We start from the raw sequence: 19,313 nt of genomic DNA, 5'->3' as shown, positions 1-19,313 counted from the left end.
CAATTTCTAAAGTCTCGTCGCATTTAATTATAATCCGATATTTTCTTTTCTCCAAACTTTGTTTTTCAGCAGTTTTGTTCTCTAATTTCGGAGGTGCCCTAAAATGTCGTTAAAATCTATGGTAATCGCCATAAATGCAGAGTCATTTATTATTAAGAAGGAAGTGACGTCATTCAGGGGGCATCACACTGAGTTGTAATTGTCTGTATTTTTGAGATGAGGTGTTTTCATTGATTGAGATTGTCGGACTAACTTCCTCATCTTGGTTGTTATAGTCACAACGTTTCGGCCGTTTTGCCCTCTGGCCTTCGTTTGTTAGGAGTCTCGAACCCAACCCTTTATTATTATTACGGGGGTACCGTGTTCGGACTCCAGCTAGGCTTTGGGACATAGTTGCTGATTCTCTGTTTTTGAATGCTACTTTTTCACTGCCTTTGTTCAGGATTGAACTCAGCACCTTTGGGTAACTGTAAACTTTGATACAACGTCTAGGACCACTCGGCCATATGTCACTAGGACAATTCTTAGTTGGTTTTTTTTTTTTTGTTAATGTTAAACCTATGTTGTTATTCAAGGTTTTCTCTCTCTATCAGAGGTGTCCAAATTGCATTCAGCTCTATGCTTGGTTTGCTCAGTAGGTTGTTATGTCCGAGCATGTGAGATGTTTCTTTAAGTTTTCTCACTTTCCAGTGGGTCTCTCTGTTTATTATTTTTACTTCATCCCATCATCTGAGTTGTTTGTCAAATACAACATCTTTCCTTTTTCTTTTTCTAGTTAATTTGTAAGGTGTCCAGAGTTTTTATTTTTTAAAGGTTTGATGGGTGGTTTTGATATCCATCCGAATCTAGTCATTGTCCCTCTATGAGAGTTGGAAGGTGTTGTAAAGAGGGCGGAAGTAGTTGTGGGTGTTGGAGAAAAAAATTTGCATTTGGTTGGCTAGGAGCTGACTTGTACTTTTTTGTGTTGGTTTGGTTATGATGTGCTGGTGATTTCGTTGGATAACTTTCTCACCAGTTTGCAAAAGGTATGAGTGAGGGGTAGAGGTAGCATTGATGACGATGCCTTTTGGGCCCTCACCATTTCAATCTCTTATCCATATTCTTGCTCTAGTCTTGAGTGCTGGCAACTCTTTTGTTTTGTGTTTGATGTAGTGTGTGTTGAACTGTTGGACTTTTTGCATGTACTCTATCCTATGAAAGGCATCTAAATCAGAATATTCAGGAATCAGCAGGTTTTGGTGGATAGAATGTTGATTATAAGTCGTTGTAGGGGACTAAAAATTAGAGGACACCGGGGAGGAGTAATCTGCCCCTTATATATTCCTTGTGTCTTTTACTTTTGGTCACGGGCAGACGTGTTGATTTTCCCTCTCAAGGAGAGGAGAACCTTTTTCCACCACAAGGTGAGCTCTAAGGACTTATTCCACCAGCCGGTGAGTCTTATTGAACTGTCTCCATTGTACTATGTTGTGTTGTTCTTTAAATGCTTGTCAGTGTACAATAAATGTGTAAATGTAATTGGGCTATTGTGTTTTATTTGTATTTTTCTGTTTAGTTTAAACTAACATCGTCTTCCTATGAGCAGTTCGCTTGGGGTGAGACCGCAGTTCATTTGAGTTCTGTATGTGAGCAATGAGAGATATGGATCTTTCACTTTTTAGCAGTTTTACGCTTGATGAATTCCATTGAAATGTACTGGGTTCCAGGATCTGTTCTCAGGATGGCTGATATTCCATGTCCGGCAAATATGGATTTCAGGCTTTTTATCACTACTTGGGATATTAGCAAGGCAAGCTTTGCATACCTAGAGAAGTAATTGATGGCTATTATGTATGATTGACCTTTTAGTTGGAACAAGTCAGAGGCTACTGTATGCCATGATCAGTTGTTTTAGGCGTTTATCAGTGGTGGCTAACGAGCTCATTATGTCATGAAGAAATGCTCTAGAATCTTTTTTGAGGGCTCTATTCTGTTTGATTTGGCTTTTATCTACAGTGGCTCTTGACGAAGCATCGGCTGTGTATAATTCTTGCCTTGGGCATGGTCAATAGTGTAATCATAATGCACTAGGCATATGTTGAATCGCTATATTCTTGCTGGCAGTTCATTGATGTCTTTGCCTCCACGTACAGGTACGAGTGATTTGTGGTCCATTGTAACTTAGAAGTTTAGACCAATGAGGTGGTCTGTGAATCTATCATGCCCATATTATTGCCAAAGTGTCTTTTTCAATCTGTGTCTTTTGGTCTCTGACATGGCCTGTGATGCATAAACAATAGACTGCATTTTGTTGTCATTCTGGATTTGTAACAGTACAATGCATCCGTTGATATTCTGGTTCTTCTCCCTGGGCTGTATAATGACAGCACAAGGGCTGCACACAGTGTTGACTTGATTGCACTGAGTGCATTGCTTTGTGTTGCTTCCCAGATGAAGGCATTTTATTAATTTTTTTTTTTTTTTTTTTTTTTGCTTACTAGATCACTTAGGGATTTTGTGTTGCTTCCCAGATGAAGGCATTTTATTTATTCATTTATTTATTTATTTTTTGCTTGCTAGATCACTTAGGGGTTTTGTCATCTCTGCCAAATTTGGGAATTTGCCAATCTTGTTGACTATTCCCAGAAATCAGCAGGTTTCAGATGATTTTAGAGAGTTTGCAATACCAGCAACTCTTTTTGGATCTTGTCATAGACCCTCAATGCTGAGGCTGCGTCCCAGGAATTTCGGTGATGATTTTGATGTCTCACATTTTTTTAGGCTTAAGTGTGATGACTGCTGTTTTGATTTTCTTGAACATTGCCCTCAGTGGGGTATCGTGCTCACATTGGTTCCTGCCATACAGAAGTGTCAATCCTACATGCATATGATATCTATGTTGGCTTCTTTCTGTTGCATGCATTTTTGGTAAACCTCACTGGCTGATAAGATCCCAAAGGGGAGAGCGATTAAATTGGTATCTTCCAAATGGGCTGATGAAGGTAGTCAGTATGTGAGAGCCTTTCGCAAATGGAATTTACCAATACCCATTGCTAGCACCAATGTGCTCATTATTTTTGCTCCTCTCAGTTGAGTCAAAACGCATTGGCTCACTCTACTCCTGTGTGGCAAAACCTGCACTTGTTGTCATTGTTGAGACCACTGTTTGTTATTTTAAAGCATTGGCCATCAATCCTTGATCTTGGCCAGCCATTATAATCCTTTCCTGATTATAGTGGAGTGATCTTCTTTTTAGCCAGTCTAAAGAGCCTTCCATGTCTGTATAGTCCTGGATGAATTCATTCAGAAAATACTTGTCGCGCTATTTGTTGGTCCATTCTTCTCATTTTTGTAATGGAAGTTCTTGGTGCATTTTTAGCGACCATGTGAGCATTCATACGAGACTGAAGTTAGATTAAAGAGTCACCTATGTGCACACAACTGCACAACAGGTAATATTTTTTTACATGGAAGTCACCACTTATCAAGGTCCGGAGGCCACTCGGGGATAAGGGTTATTGCATGCACCGTAATCAATGGGAAAATATCGTAGTAATCGTTAATAATGGAGATCTGATAAAGTGTCTTACTTAAGGAGGCAGTTCATCAGGAACTTGTTTATGTTGGACTTGAAGACATCCAAGTTGTCGGCAGGTGGGAAACAGGCAAACGGAAGAGAGTTCCACAGGCGTGCACTTCTAAGAAAGAAGCTTTGTTCGTGGAATCTACGTTTTGATTTAGGCACAGATAAGGAGTGAGGAAAATTAATGACAGTGGTTTTAGCTAGACGGGTGCTTTTTGTGAAAGATTGGCGAGGGGGGGGGGACCAGAGATTGGAGCTCAGACGAGCACTTCCCGTGGAAATAACGATAATGATGCAACAATCTAGTATGTATGCATGTTGATTTCTACATCTCCATGAAAAGTGCTATTGTAATATTTCTGGCATACTTTTAGGGTATAATAAAAAGATTTAGTCGATCATATTTATAACCAGGAACAAACCAATCAGATACCAGAATTGCTGTGTAAAATATACTGAATTTTTTTTAGTTATTTATTTTTTTTATTACATTTTCACCCCAAACAAGGCACATTGCTACTTTGGTGTAGGGGGCTACTATCAGGGGCAACAACTACTGGGGTACTATGTAGGGATTTGGGCAGCAAGATGTCGGTTCATGTTGCACTTGAACTTCTGCACGTCAGTACAGTTGGGGAAGCAGGGACCTGGAATGGAATTCCAAAGTCTAGCGGTTCTGGGGAAGAAACTACTGGAGTAGAAAGATCTTTTACATCTAGGGATCTCTACAGTGTGGGGGTGGGATTTTGCAGCCTGTCGGGTCTGTGGAGGGTGTTCACATCGTGGGGACACAAGTGCTTGCAGTTCGTCAGAGCATTCAAAAGCCTTAGATATATCTAGAGCTACTGCTCTGCCCTCCCCGCTTTGTCTAGTGAATGGTATATACGTTCAGAGATTACAGTTAGGATGTCTGCTGTGGAACGGGCTTGTCTAAATCCATATTGTTGGTCAGTCAGAAGTTTAGCATCTGTAAGGTGATGGACTCGAGCATGGTTAATTAAGGTCTCAAATATTTTGCAAAAAGTGGGAGGAGGCTAATGGTGCGATAATTTAATGGGTCAATTCTTGAATACTGATATCACAGAATAGTTTTGAATTTTGTAATCATAGCTTTTCGTCTTGACATGAGAAGAGAACTGCACTCTGCTGATTCTGACTGGATCAATATTACAAATTTTTTACCTATAATTATAATTCAAAACTTTTCCATCTGGATTGATGCTAAATTGTTCTAAATATTATGAGCTTTTAAAATGTGAAATAGTAATCTCTACTATTATATAAAAAGAATTGTGTGTGTGTGTGTGTGTGTGTGTGTGTGTGTGTGTGTGTGTGTGTGTGTGTGTGTGTGTGTGTGTGTGTGTGTTTTCTTTATGTACTCGAAAAGGGCTGAGCCAATTTTTTTGGGAAATTTCAAACGAAATCCATTAATGTGTCTGGAAATGTTTTTTTTTTCTTGTATCACAATGCATCTGGTAATTATTAAAAAGTTGATAATCGAAAAAATCTGACTAAAGAAGGAAGTCAGATTTTTATCAAAGTTAGAATTTTTATACAACCTAACATTCACAACATTTGAGAAGTTTTATCACTACACAAGCAGAAAGGCCCAGCCTATAAAATCAACTGTAGATTCTATTATAAGACGGACGCATTTGAAACTAATGTTTTGTAGAGCACAATAAAACCATGATACTTGACTTTTGTACGTTTAACTTTAATTCAAGTGATTATGTAAAAATAATTTATGAAATTAACAGTTGGTTCTTTAATAAGACAGGGGCGCGTTTGAAATGAATGTTTCTTTTCAGAACACAATTGAACTATGATTCTTTACTCTTACATTTCAAACTATTAGTGAAGCCATTATTTTACAGATAATTTTATAAAATCAACAGTAGATTTGTAGCCTGACCGCCTAGGGAAGCGATATTGCTCCCCATTGGGGAGATTAAGACCCACTAAAACACTGAGTAAGCCGGGTAATTATGCTGAGATTGTCTGTTAAGCGTTAATTGGATCCCGGATAGTGGCGGCAGGTAACCTATCAAAAGGGATGGATTTATTGTGCTTTTGTAAAACAGACATATATTTTATTGTTTGAGAAAAGTGACAAGAGATGTCAGATTCAAGTTAGAATGAAATCATGCATCCGATTGGCCTGACGAGCCCGTGCTCAGGATGTTTGGCTTTCTGAGTGCGAAAGGTCAAAGTGTTAACCTTTTGAGCGTGTGAATAAATTTAAGTTCTGATTTGTAACGGACCAGGATTCAATACCCTAGCTCGCCACAAGAAAATAATGAAACGAATGGAAGGAAACAAAGACTCAATTGATGGATAAGATAAACATCATTTATTTGCTGTTGAAAGAATGAACGTTTTAGTTATAACATGTGTTCATGTCCGCGCGTGTGTAACCAATGTTCGTTGCGGGACTGGTGTTGTAGCAAGAAAAGGAAATGTGTGTTCATCTCAAGTTCGGGTCACTATCGTTTGTTTGCGCGTGGGAAGAGAAATGAGTGTTGTAGTGGAAATGAGAATGATAGTCCAGCGTGTAGACAAAGAAGAGGATAGAGGTTAAGCTGTACGCCATGTTAGCAGTCAGCTACACAGTGGTGTTCTCAGGGACCAGTAGTAGATAGAGAAAGAGTGTAGATACTATCTGTTGGCTTGTGCCCCATACATAGTCACAGGCGGCTGGTTAGCCCAACCTCTCTGGTCGAGAGCTGGTCCTAAAAGAAAGAAGCCAGTTGTTGCTCTCTCTTTTATAATCGTTTCCGGTGGTCATTTGCGCATGTGTATATTTCCTTAGAAAGTGGAAGTGATGTCGTCCATGTGTGTGTTCGTGTGCGCGTGTGTGAGTACATATGTGTGCATTAGCGCGTGTGTATATACACGTGAATGTGAGTGTGTGTACGCGAACGTGAATATATGTACGTGTGTGGACGTGGGTGCGTATGTTTGTGTGTATATGTATATGACATAGCTTGAAATGTGAATGTGTGTTTTTGTGCGAGACTAGAAAAGGTTTGCACAGATTCCAGATTCGAAAGCCTTGCAGAGGTGTACACACACAAAAGAATTCGGGAATTCCTCGAGGGATGTGTTGAATCCCGATTGGTTGAGCAGATTCCCCCAACCAACCCTTTTCCTTGGAATATAAGTAAATGCCCGAGCTGAAATCATCAGATTGAAGCCGAATCTCGAGAGAAACACACACACACCCAAGAGGTGCAACTCCTCCTCCACCATGGTCACTATCATGGAGAACGAAGAATAAGATCTTGACTGTTTTCTGGTGTAATCGAACTGAACAATTGTACATATGTAAAACACCTGTAATTTTTGTGAATTACCTTTTAGTAGACTAGAATCCCGGAGTTTGTTTTCTTTTTGGCTTGCATGGGAAGCTAATTAATTTTCAGCAGAAATCGACATGAAGCCTGTGACACTGAGAATCCTGTTAAGCGTTCCCAGAAGACGATCATCGGCCATTGCAGTTTCAACAGGGTTAGAGGCCACATCTGTTGGCCTAAGGTGGGAAGCTTACAGATTCTCTACAAGGCAATGTAGACTACAATGCATTATTGACTAAGTCACTGCAGGGAGATATATGAAGCTTTCTGTCAGTACACTGCTGGAGAATTCGATTTGATTGAAAAATAGGTGATTTCCCCGAATTCAATGACAATAAAAGTATGAGGGGGCCACATTTGTTGATCCTCATTCAAATATCGGGTGTCCCTGCTAGTTCGGCTCTGTTGGTGGGGCATTAGAATACGCCGACTGCCCCCCTGCAGAGGGTAAAAGTCCCTCAATGGGGGTCCTGGATATGACCTTAAACTATATCCAGTGGTGAGGCTCTAGCTTGTGGGCTTTGGGGAGTGTGGAGCCACCCTTTAATTACCATTGCTCCCAGGTCCACTCTAACCCGGAGTGGTAGTACCTGTTAGGGTCCCAACTATGGGTTAAATAGAAACTGACGTGAAAACAACAAATATACTCTATTAAAAAAATTTTTCTTCAAAATCTTTGGATTCGGCATTAAATAACCCGAAAAGGGTTGATATGCCGTAAAACAAAAACAAGCAACCAACCAACTCTGCTAGTTCTTATTAAAGCCCATAATGTTTTTCCTATCATTCTGTAATGGCAACAAAGTGATGTTGGTTAATAAACTTTAGTTTGGTAAACTGTTTTTTTTTTTTTTATTTCACTTGAGTGGCTCAAAACTTAAATTATAAATTGTGCGGGAAGAGTTCTAATTGATCCAGAAATTGCAATTGATACTTTGATGTGAACGTTTTTGGTGTCTTCCTTGTCTGACCAGCAGGAATTATTACTTCCTACACTGATGATTGTGTAAGCATGAAACACTAATCTCTGTAGGTATAAAAATAATTGTTAATATTTATTTAAAAAATAAAATATAATTCCTATTTACAATGCCTCCCCATGGAACAGAGTTAGACACCAGGGTCGTTTTTTAATATGGAGAAAAGAAACAAAAATTTTAAATTGTCTCAGTCGTGAAGGATTTCTCTTCCACTGACAGAGAACAAGAAATTGAAGCGTAGCATCTGAAGAACAGATACTACACTTTATAGTTATAATAAGAAATCAAAGTAGAACCTCGTTTGGGGAATTATGTGAAAACGGTAAACTTTAGAGCAAGAACAACTTTCCATCTTTTGGTCATTGAATACTCCCTGATTGTTAACTATGTATACCTGCTGACCTGGGTTTTTTTTTTTTTCTTTACTTGCCTCCTCACGGGAGCAGAGTTAAACATAAGGTCGGCTTTTAATGTGGGGGGAAACCAGCTCCCCAAAGGGGCACCTGGTCAGTAACAAAAATAAAAAAATGTATCAGTCATGAAGGATTTCTTCTCCATTAACGGAGACCAAAAAAGTGAGGAAAAAAGTGAAATGCAACATCAGAACAGCAGTTAATTTTCCTTAATTTTTGTGTTAATTGTCCTTGAGGTAGAATGGTAGCCTACGGCATCAAGGGTAACTTCTTGACTGGATTCGAATCTTCCAACGAGCAGTAATTATCACTTTACACTGATGGTTGCATAAACATGAAACACTAGTGTCTGTATGTATAAAAATAATTAATATTGAAAAATATTATATATAGATAGATCGTTTGGGTGGTTGGGTTTAAATTCTGGATTGGGGTAGTTGACTGTCTAACCATACTGATGAGCTGTGATACAGCAAAACAATACTGTATATGGATGACTATATATATATATATATTTATTTATTTACCAGTGGTGAAAAAACCGGACTAGAGTGCTCAATGTGTAGCCAGAGCAGTATATAAGAAATTTATTACTGTGAGTCCAGAATGAGTTTACATATTGTTTCAACTAGAGGAAGATCCTCAAAGAGAGGAAATATCCAACTAGCATCGTCCATCTATGAATTCTGACGATGCTAGTTGGATATTTCCTCTCTTTGAGGATCTTCCTCTAGTTCAAAATAGACTTCGTAGCCTTGTAGAGGATGTCCTTTTCTCTCCCCTTCAACCTCTTTCTCACAGAAGAGATATCGTGAGTTTGTCTCTGCTTTATCGTTATTTTCATGGCAAGTGCTCGGCTGAGCTCCGATCTATGGTTCCCCCTCGCCAAACTTTCACAAGAAACACCCGTCTAGCAGAAAACACTATCAACAATTTCCCCAACTCTTTATCTGTGCCTAAACCTAAACATAGATTCCATGAGCAAAGCTTCTTTCTTAGAACTTCACGCCTATGGAATTGTCTTCCGTTTTCCCGCTTTCCAGCTGACTACAATATGGTTGTCTTCAAGTCTAACGTAAACAAGATTTTGATGAGCTGTTCCATATAAGTTAACAAATTTACTGAATTTCCATTACTAACAATTAATATATTGTCCAATTTCCACTGTACACTGCTTAACCCTTATCCTTGAGAGGCCTCTTGGCCTTGATAAGTGATGATGCCTATGTAAAAAAACAATAAATAAATTATTTCTAACATGTTGAAAGAAATAAACAGTAAGATGAACAACATCTTGGAATTTTTTTTTTTTTTTTTTTTTTTTTTTACATTTTCACCCCAAACAAGGCACATTGCCACTTTGGTGTAGGGGGCTACTATCAGCGGAAACATCTACTGGGGTACTATGTAGGGATTTGGGCAGCGAGATGTTGGTTCACGTTGCACTTGAACTTATGCATGTCAGTACAGTTGGGGAAGCAGTGACCTGGAATGGAATTCCAAAGTCTAGCAGTTCTGGGGAAGAAACTACTGGAGTAGAAAGATCTTTTACATCTAGGGATCTCTACAATGTGGCGGTGGGATTTTGCAGCTTGTCGGGTCGGTCGAGGGTGTTTACGTCGTGGGGGCACAAGTGCTTGCAGTTCATCAGAGCATTCACCATTATAATACTTGTAGAACAGGCAGAGGGATGCAACGTTTCGACGATGGGACAGAGGCTGAAGCTTAGATGCCAGTTTAGGGCCTATCAGATTTGCGACTCTCTTTTGAACCCTGTCAAGGAGCGAGAGACTAGTAGCCGATGCACCGGCCCAAATATGACAGCAATATTCCATACATGGGCGAATAGTGGCCTTGTAGAGATACAGGATACTTTCGGGTGTTAGAAGTTTTCTAGCACGGTAGAGAGAGCCCACCTTCCTCGCAGCGGCCCTGGCAATGCTCTCGATGTAATTGTTCCAGCTCATGTTTCCTGTGAACGTTAGGCCAAGGAGCTTGAGAGACATACTCTCAGATAAAGAGTCGTTGGCCATTGCTATAGGTGGTAGAGAAGGTTTCTTGTAATTATTGAATGAAACCAGTTTTGTCTTGGGGGCATTGAACGTGACCATACATTTTTGTCCCCATTCCACTACTGATTGGAGGTCATCCTCTAGTGTTTCTGCCATTACTTTAGATATATGTTCATTTGTTTTCCTGTCGTGCCTGCTATAGAGTGTGGTGTCATCAGCATATATACCCATCTCAGAGGCAATTTTGTCGGGGAGGTCATTTATGAAGATCAGGAACAGCAGAGGTCCAAGGATAGACCCGTGGGGCACTCCCGCATTTATATCATATTGTTTAGATGTACGACCGTCGAGGACAACCTGGATTTTTCTGTTATCTAAGAAGGATTTAATTATGTTAAGTATTCTACCAGTGATACCGTATGATCTAATCTTCCTGAGGAGACCCTCATGCCATACCCTGTCAAAAGCCTTAGATATATCTAGAGCTACCGCTCTGCCCTCTCCCGCTTTGTCCAGTGAATGGTATATGCGTTCAGAGATTACAGTGAGGATGTCTGCCGTGGAACGGGCTTGTCTAAATCCATATTGATGGTCGGTCAGAAGTTTAGCATCTGTAAGTGCTGGACTAGAGTATGGTTAATTAAGGTCTCAAATATTTTGGCAAAAAGTGGGAGGAGGCTAATAGGGCGATAATTTAATGGGTCAGTTCTTTCGCCAGAATTCTTGAATACTGGTACCACAGAAGCAGTTTTCCAACAGCCCGGAAAGCAAGATTCATTAAGGCATTTGTTGTAGAGTTTGGAGAGAACTGGAGCTACTTCGGCTGAGCACTTTTTTAATAGCGCAGCTGGGATGAGGTCGGGTCCACATGCTTTTGAAGTGTCAAGGTTTTTTATGATAGCATGCACCTGAGCAGGGGTGATTCTTAGATCGTCAAGCGTGACGTCTGTCCGCATAGGAAATTGAGGTAGGGGGTGGTTTAGAGGGTCCAGTGTGGAGTTTGAGGCAAACCGACTGGCAAGCATGTTAGCCTTCTCGGTTGCTGAGCAAAGAACCTCGTGATTGTTGGTTAGTGCGGGAATTGTTGATTGCCCATTATTTACTGCACTGTTGTAGATTTTCCAGAAGTCACGAGTTCCTAGTTTTTGTGCTTCGATGCGTTTTTTAGTGGTTTCCGTAAATTCCCTCTTAGCTGTCGCTATTTCTTTCTTAACGTTACTTCTAGCTTCTATGTACTTCTGTCTGTTTGAACTGGACTTATGTCGGTTAAACCTGCGGAATGCATGCTGCCTTTGGGCAATGGCAGTTGTGCAAGTCGAAGTAAACCATTGGGGAGAGTGGGGCTTGCTATAGAATTTCCGCATGGGAACATGCACTTCGATTGCAGTTTTGAACCATTCAGTGGTCTCGGTTGCACACTGTTCAGCAGGAAGAGAAAAAATATTTCCCCATGGGGCGTCTCTGATAAGATCTCTGATGGCTTCCCAGTCAGCCTTTTTATAATATCTCGTTGTTTTGAGCACTGGCTCTTCAGTTTTGGGTCTAGAGTTTAGGGCGATTTCAACCATTATCACCGCATGATCAGCGTTCCCAAGTGGGCGGTCGGCTTTCGTTACACAGTCATCAGGATCTGTGGTCAAAAACAGATCTAATAGTGATGCGTGTTGTTCTTCCTGATCAGGGAAGCGTGTTGGAAAAGTAACAATTTGCGATAGGGAGTGAGATATAGAGAAGCTATGAGTTGCGCTGCCTGCTGCATCTGTGTAAGTAGAGAATCCAAGCCAGTTTTTGTGATGAACATTAAGGTCACCAAATACATGTACTTGGGCGCTAGTGTCGAAGGAGAGTGCTGTGTCTATGCTGTCAGATACTTTGTTTATTATGGTGCCGACTTGGGTCGAGGGAGAGCGGTAGAGAAAGTAAAAGTAGCTAATGTTGTGTTGCATGATTAGTCTAAAGTACATAAAGGCTTGATCATCCGTTTCTAGGTTTGTTTCTCTAGTCAAGGGAAGGGTATTACGAATGTAAACTCCAAGTCCGTGCATATGTCTGTCAGAGTCCTTACGGCAGAGTGGGAGATATCCAGGCATGTTAAAGTAGTACGAGGGGATGGAGGAGTGTAGGTTAGTCTCACTTAGTGCTAAGATATCCGGGGTATTTGTTAGGAGAAATGCTTCAACATCAGCTAAATTAGTTCTAAGCCCACGGATATTTGTGAATGCAAGCCTCAAGGGAGGAGGCAAGTTGGATTTGTTTGACCCTAAGCCTGGTTTAAGCTTATTTTTAGGTTGTACTGTCATCATTTTTTAACGAGTTTCAGTTAGGTTAGGGGAAGCTGAACAGAAGGTTATGCAGAATATCACACATGCATCACAAGTAGACCATCAGCTGACCCTCCATCAACTAGGACTGTGGCCTCAGGAAAACCCACCGGGGATGAGTGCAGGGTCCCTTTCCATGCACACCATGGCACTGCAAACATCCCTATATTATACAACTGTTGATGGAGCAGCCGCTCTAAGCGCTACCAAAGAGTTAGGGCTCCTGTACTACCAGTCGGAAACAGCAGCCAGTAACTGTCAATCCGGTACCCTCAACCCATCAGAGGAAGTCAAACCAATCTAATTGTTCAGGCATATATGGTACTCAAGCATTCTCAAGTGCCCAGCTTTAGGGGTGGGGTGTGTCGGGAGTGGAGGGAACGGCGTTCATTGCCCTAGACAAGAAACAAGATCTACCAATGGGTGTTTCTGTTGAATCACTGTGATAGTATCTCTGCGCCTGACTAATAGCAAAGAAGGAGTATGGAAGCCGGGCGATAGGCAGGACCTATCTACTCCTTAAGCAATTTAGGTTTGCAAACCGGTAATTTGTTTGAGTCACCAGCTCTAGGAACGTTGTCATCCAAGACTGAAGAGGCCTCCCTCCTCTTTGGTTTAGTTTCAGAGTTTTCCTTCTCCTAGACGGATGATCTGGAAAGATCTCCTGGGTCCGTCACCACTGAGAGGGTTTGCTCCGCGCCTGGGTTCTAATCCAGGTATTTCTGCGACCCCGCATGGTTAGTTAAAGTTATTGGGTTATTGGGGATTTATTTGGAATATAGACTTTTTGTAATTTTTTTTTGTATATGCTCTGTACATACATCGAGCTTCATGAATGAAAAGGAATTGGTATGAATAACGGATGAAATATAATTGAATAAACATATTTTTCTCAAAAGCATATAAATGCATACACATATATTCGTTGACATCTATGCTGATGACACGACCATCTACGGCAACACATAAAAGGCTGTAAATAACAAAGTTCTCTTGGATTCTCTCTCCTCTGATCTCGAGCGCGTGGTTCAGTGGGGGAAGATGTGGCTGGTTACCTTTAATGCATCCAAAACCAAACTCCTATCCTTACATCATCAACGCTCTGATCCCCAGCTGGCATCAATTGTGATGGATGGCTCTCGTCTGGGTGAGGCCCCGTGTTTTGACAAGCTTCTGGGTTTGACCTTTACTCCTGATCTGAAATGGAACACGTACATCAAGTCTGTTGCCAAGGTCGCTGGAAAGATGGTGGGATCCTTCTACCGCTCCAGAAGATATCTCACTACTGATGCAATTCTCTATCTATATAAAAGCCATGTACGTCCAAGGATGGAATACTGCTGCCATATCTGGGCAGGAGCTGCAAAAAACAGCCTATCCTGCCTTGACAGAGTACAAAATAGACTTCATGGCTTAGTGGGGGATGCCCTTTTCTCTACCCTGCAACCTCTCTCCCACAGAAGAGACGTTGCGAGCCTATCCTTGTTTTATCGTTATTTCCATGGCAGATGCTCGTCTGAACTTCAATCTCTGGTCCCCCCTCGCCAATCTTTCACGAAAAACACCTGTCTAGCTGAATCCACTGTGAAAAATTTCTCCCACTGTGCCTAAATCAAAACGCGGATTCCATGAACAAAGCTTCTTTCTTAGAACTGCACGCCTGTGGAACTCTCTTCTGTCTGCTTGCTTCCCACCTGACTACAACTTGGATGTCTTCAAGTCCAATGTTCCGTCTGCTTGCTTCCCACCAGACTACAATACAACTTGGATGTGTTCAAGTCCAACGTTAACAAATTCCTAATGAACCGGCCCCTTAAGTAAACACTTCATCAAATCTCCACACTAACGTAATGTACTTGCAATAACCCTTATCCCTGAGTGGCTTCCGGGCCTTGATAAGTGGTGATCACTGTGTAAAATATATATATATATATATATATATATATATATATATACTAGCAAGGGGGGTACGCCGGCTTTGCTCGGTCGTAAAATATATTTAAATATCATATTTTAATTGGTCCAAATTTCATATATATATTATAGAGTCGTGATTTCAAAAGTACAAAAAAAGACGTATTTAGGTGCCATCAGTTAGAATTGAAACTGAAAGACAAACAGTCGCATTGAAAGCTAGTGACGTTACTACACATATTCAAAAATCAACTTAATAATTATATGAATGTTTCTGTGCAATGAAACAGGTGCTGTAACGAATTGAACATTTTACCATGCTGAAAGAAATTAAAAGTAAGTTTAACAACATCATGGAATTTGGAATGTATGCATTTTGTCCTTTGTATATGCTCGGTGATTATATTTAACTTGCATCGAACTTCATGAATGAAAAGGAATTGGTATGAATAACGGATGAAATATAATTGAATAAGCATATTTTTCTCAAAAGCATATATATATATATATATATATATATATATATATATATATATATATATATATTGTTGTTAATTTTTAGTGATAATTTTATTAGTATGAGTTAGCTCCCCTATCGCTTATCAGAGAATTTTCTCCCTTTACATATACAGTATCGCTCCATATACATATACACACAAATATAAATATATACCTACATGTATGTGCTGTTTATTTATTTATAGATAAAATAGGTATCTATGGACATATGTTTCACTTACTGAAATTACATGCTAGTTTATTACTTATCAAGTTATGTTGTAATATTTTTGTTATTTTTTAGTGATAAATTTTATTCGTATAAGTTAGCTCCCTTGAAGGTTTTGGGAAAAATTTCTTCCTTTACATATCTGTAGCAGTCTTCAATAAAATAAAAACTTATGTTCTCTCACAAATAGTCCCCCCCCACCTCCGAACCTAAGCGAACACCCAACAGGTTAAGACATACTTACCAAGAAATCATCTCACAAACGAGACGCCAAAAACATAAACATTAAGACTCGAATTTTAAAGTAACCCCCCTCCTCCTACCCCCACATATCCCCTTCCCCCTCCATGTATCGCTATGCCCTCAGCCACACCAGAAATGAACTTCCCAGACCCTCCCCCACAAGGTCCTTAAACTCCAAAACTAAAACATTACCGACGTACCAAACACCCCCTCCCACACTTCCCCTTTTTTCCCTTGCTCTTTTTCCGTTCTTCTCGCACCCCTTCTCTTACATCATTCACTCTTTCATCCCATCATAACAAACATTTCTGTAAAAGTCTGAGGAAGCTACAGACGGCAAAAAAAAAAAAAAACGGCCGGGTAGCTGAAACAATGATGTAACTTAACAGAAAGATACGATAATAAAAAATAAAACGCATATTTACTCTACAACAGTATTGAGCACTTTCTTCAGTTTTTATTAATTACCATTTCTACTAAATATATATATATATATATATATATATATATATATATATATATATATATATATTACATGTTTGCGAGCTGAACGTGTGGGAGACTGACTAACAGTCTCACAGCTGGACTACTGTCTAGTGTTCTAGCCCTCCGAGGCCTTCCATGTGGCTTTCTTTTAAGTGCCGAACCTGTAGCATTGAAATTTGACACCCATAGCTGTATTGGTTTTCTATCTGGAACAGCATCATACCGCCCTAACTTGGAATGAACGCGAAAGCTCTTTGGGTTGCAGTTACAGATTCACCATTCTTCAAAAACATTTTTACATTAAAAGCACAATGTGCACCAGTCCAAACCATATTGCTTGGTGACAATACCTGAAAAAAAAAAAAAACACTTACAAGTTATTAAGTAAATGAAAACATCATTGGCACTTGCAACGTAATGGTTACTTAGCACAGCATATAGTTGAAAGTTTAAAATGTGGGAGGTATTTCCACTGCACCCTGTCTTATTGTAAGAGGAATCATTTCGAATTAAAATCTATTGAGAAATACACACTTTAAATATGTAAATATTAACTAAAGAATAACAAGTTATCCAATATGATCATCTCATTTGGATAATTTGTAATTTTTCAACCAATGTTTACATATTTCATTCCAAATATATATTTCTCATTGCAAAATGTGTATTTCTCAATAGATTTTAATTTGAAATGATTCCTTATGCAATAATACTTAACAAAAAAGGGTGCTTATTCAAAGTCCCACTTTTGGTGGCAATTAAAAGTAAAGAAAATACAGAAAAGTCTGTATAATGTAGTACTCGTTTTAGAACAAAGATGTCATATTCCAAAAATTACGTAGATTTTTAAAAAATAACAAAATCAAAATTTACGATTTTTTCTGCGATTTTATTACTAAACTGTATTGAACATAAGGCTGATTTTTGACCTCAGTATTTTGATTTGAACTTATTTATTTCATCGAATTTCATGATGGCCGACCAAAACACTATGACTAGTTTAGTCGTAAAATTTGATTTTCTTGAATAAAAAAAGACAAACTACTTGATCAAATTACGTAATTGTTGGAATATGACATCTTCGTTCTGTAAAGAGTACATACTTCATACAGATTTTCCTGTATTTTCTTTTATTGTCAACTGGAATAAGGAAAAAAAATGTTAATGCCTATACAGAATTTTTGGTTCTTGTTAAGATAGTTGCGGAGTCACACACACACACACGCTCACATGCAAATAAACGGACGTTTATTCATTTCAATTTCCCGCGCATTTTGCACAAAAATAAGTTCTTCTAGTAACGGCATAATTTCAAATACGCCCACACACTTTTTCTCACAACAACAAAAGTAAAATTAACATATTTCTGGCAGACGTAGTTGCTGACAGTATCACATGACACAAGCGACCAATGAGAAAATTTAGAAGCTTGTCTTTTTAACGCTTTTCCAAAAACCCAAATATCAGCAGTAGCAATCTTGTTTTTGGATCCAGTCCAAAATGTATAAAAACGCATCAAACATTCTTTCTTCCTTTCTTTTTCCCTAGCAGTAGCAATCTTGTTTTGGAGCCAGTCCAAAAATGTATAAGAACGTATCAAATATTCTTTCTTCCCTTTTTTTTTCCCTTCTTCTCCCTTCGACGTCACACGAGAACATGCTTCTCGTTTTCATAACATCGTCACTGTCAAAGCCGTCAAAACCATAATCATACATGCCACACGGGCATTCAAAAATCAAACTTATGCACACACACACACACACACACACACACATTTTCTAATTAATAACAACAAATTACTTTCCTCACAAATTAGTTCCCTCATGGGACTTTTAAATAAGGCGAACTTCGCCAGTTAAAACACAAACCGGACATTATTTTCACACAAGACTTTTACCTTTTAATCTTATTAATCCAACGAAGAACTTTCATCCTACATTCCAATCATAATGACTTCGCAAGAACTTTCACCGATCGGACCTTTGTTTGTTCATCTTGTTGTTTTGTTAAAAAATAAATGCAGTGCATTTTAAATCAGAAGGAGATGTCATTTTGTTTTATTCTTTTTTTTTATTTTGTTTGGGGCAAAGAGATTTAATTTCACTTAAACTTCTTTTCCCTTGTGGTGTCGTGTTTCTGATATTTTTATTAAATATAAATTAAAAATAAAAATGTATCTATATATAAATTGTAATAAACTTTAAAGAATTAAAAAAAAATTAGAATAATTAACCATTTTTCTGATTGATCTAAAACCTTTGGTTATTTGAAGCCGCCATAAAAAAAGAAATTAAAGAACTGCCATCTGTTAGCATAGAAAGCAATCGTTCGTTTTGGAAAATAAAAGAGTATTGTCTCACCCCACATCCGCCCGGGCAGCTATACTCTGGTAAATTGGCCCGTTATATCCTACATTTTTGGGGGATTTAATTTTTCAATTTGGATCCAATTTTTGCAGTGCGTTAGTTTATTAACGATGACGATACAGAACCGTAAAGAATGGATTTCTACATAACACCGTTGTTCCAGCGCAGTTCATGTTCTGCATAAGTGCTGAAGCATGTTAAGGTCCTTTCCTGACCCTGGTGAACTTGAAGAAAGAATCTGATCAACTTTAATCATCCTTCTAGTATAAGGGAGTGCCTGAACAGATAAAAACCAAGTGTATTAAGTTTTGTAGGCTTATCTAATCTCTTGAAAGTATTCACAAAACCTACAAATTGGTGACCCCGACTACAAACAAATATACACAAATTCTTCACCATGACTGAAACTGAGTGCTTCAATGCTGTTACTGTTCGGGTGCCGCCATTCACGGAAACTGCCGCCAATGTATGGTTCGCCATAATTAAAGTCCAATTTGTGATCCAAAACATCACAGTAAAAACTGCTAAATGTTATCATGTAGAAAAATTACCTCCAATTGTACTAGAAAAGAAAAGCTACGAGGAATTAAAAATTGCCGTCATCAATATCTACGAGAAAACCAAACCTGAATTATTTGCCAAGTTAATGAGCGAAACTAAAATGACCGGTAGACCCTCACACTATCTACGGGAATTAATGACAACTGCTACTAAAGTCGGCGTAGATGATGATTTAGTGAAGCATAGGTTCATACAAACCCTGCTACCCACAATCTCGCCCGTAATCGCTGCTCAAAAGGACCTCACTTTGGAACAACTAGGTAACCTGACCGATTAATGCCGATACTGCAAAAAGAGGCTAAAGTAAGTAAACTTTTTAATCAGCAAAGTAGTCCAAAGACAAACTAGTAACTCTAACCAAATCCCCTTTTG

Source organism: Euprymna scolopes, chromosome 34, assembly GCF_053919585.1.
Source record: "Euprymna scolopes isolate OS-2025 chromosome 34, ASM5391958v1, whole genome shotgun sequence".
Classification (NCBI taxonomy): Eukaryota; Metazoa; Mollusca; class Cephalopoda; order Sepiida; family Sepiolidae; genus Euprymna; species Euprymna scolopes.
Note: the sequence above shows the minus strand (reverse complement) of the source record.